Source organism: Zalophus californianus, chromosome 3, assembly GCF_009762305.2.
Source record: "Zalophus californianus isolate mZalCal1 chromosome 3, mZalCal1.pri.v2, whole genome shotgun sequence".
In the NCBI taxonomy this organism is placed as follows: Eukaryota; Metazoa; Chordata; class Mammalia; order Carnivora; family Otariidae; genus Zalophus; species Zalophus californianus.
In genome coordinates this window covers 189,068,899-189,070,719 of record NC_045597.1, presented here as the reverse complement: position 1 = coordinate 189,070,719, position 1,821 = coordinate 189,068,899, and the positions used below count along the sequence as shown (strand labels likewise).

General features: G+C 37.8%; 1 non-coding gene across 1 annotated transcript; it reads right to left on the bottom strand.

Moving 5' to 3' along the window:
• Window positions 1-994: 994 nt before the first annotated feature.
• Window positions 995-1,131, bottom strand: LOC113921181. Its single transcript, XR_003519577.1, has one exon. It is a non-coding gene; the product is annotated as a U8 small nucleolar RNA (small nucleolar RNA).
• Window positions 1,132-1,821: the final 690 nt, after the last annotated feature.

Genomic DNA, 1,821 nt, shown 5'->3' with positions numbered 1-1,821 from the left:
ATGATCTCAGGGTCCTGGGATTGAGCCCTGTGTCAGGCTCCCCGCTCAGTGGGGAGTCTGCTTCTCCCTTTCCTTCTGCTCCTTCCCCTGTTCGTGCTCTCTCGCTTGCTCACTCTCTCAAATAAATAAATAATATCTTTAAAAAAAAACAATAAAATTCAGTTGGAAGAAGACATATGAGAATAGTCAAATTTTGAAAACAGAAAAGGAATGATTGGGACATACCCTAATAATCTCCAAAATTGTAGAGCTACAGTATAATTGACACCAGGACAAAGAGATTGAAAGTCCACGAATAGTTCCAAACATCCACATGAATTTAAAGCAATGAGAGAATGAGAAAGAAATCCAGTACAGCTTTTTAGGAAAACTAACAAATCGTTTGAGGGGGGATACAAGGTTAAAACCTGAACTTGTATCTTATGCCCACAGAGAGTAAAGATTTAAATATACATATTTTTTAAAAAATGAAACCATGAAGCTATTGGGAGAAAATTTTATTTTATTTATTTATTTTTAAATATTTTATTTTTAAATAATCTCTACACCCAACATGAGACTTGAACTCACAACCTGGAGATCAAGAGTCACACACTCCATGGACTGAGCCAGCCAGACACCTCTATTGGGAGAAAATTTTAGTGAATAATTCTGTAATTTTAAAATGAACATGAATTTCTAACTGTAACTCCCAAGCCAGAAATCTTTAAAGGAAAATAATGGATGTATATGAAGACATAAACAGCTGAATAATAATAAAAATGATTTCTATATGACCAAAATGGTTAAAAGACCTATGATAAGTTATTTATGACAAAATTGGCAAAAGTCAATGTCCTTCTTATATAAAAAGCTTTTACAAATCAATAATTAAGAGACAAGAGAAAAGTGGGCAAAGGATATAAATACACACTTTGGAAAAAGAATTGAACAGAACGAGCAAACATGAAAAGAGTACCTGTCAGAGGGATCAATCACTTTTTTTCCAGAAAGAATCAAATAAGAGCAATCAAATCAGGGTGCCATAAGTCCTGATTATGCAGAGATGCTAATCACAAATCATGCAAACTTCAATCATCATGTTCCAATCTGCCCTCTAAAAGCAGGAACAGAGGGTATGTGCTATGGTGAGCGCTGTGAATTGTGCAAGACTGTTGAATCACAGATCTGTACCTCTGAAACAAATAATGCGATATATGTTAAGAAAAAAAAAAGAAGAAGATAGCAGGAGGGGAAGAATGAAGGGGGGTAAATCGGAGGGGGAGACGAACCATGAGAGACGACGGACTCTGAAAAACAAACTGAGGGTTCTAGAGGGGAGGGGGTGGGGGGATGGGTTAGCCCGGTGATGGGTATTAAGGAGGGCACGTTCTGCGTGGAGCACTGGGTGTTACACGCAAACAATGAATCATGGAACACTGCATCAAAAACTAATGATGTAATGGATGGTGATTAACATAACAATAAAAAATTTAAAGGAAAAAAAACAAAAGCAGGAACAGGTAAAGATTATCCTACCTGACAATCCCAATGATTTTTTTTTTTTTTTAAGATAGTATTCTGTTTTGGTGTGAGTGGTTTTAATTGGTTCGAACTTTCTGCAAGCTAACAACATTTAATAGAATTTCAGATGTGTATATTCTTTGTAGCAGCAAGTATAATTCTTCGTCAGTGGCTAGAATAATGCCTTGGCCAGCAGGGCCGAGTTATGCAGCTCCCATGGGCTCTCCTCTCTCTTGGTGATGGGCGGGGGGACACCTTGTTTCCATTTAGCACCTTCCTTCCCTCCCTCCTTCCCGCTCCGTTCCTCTCCTCTCCATC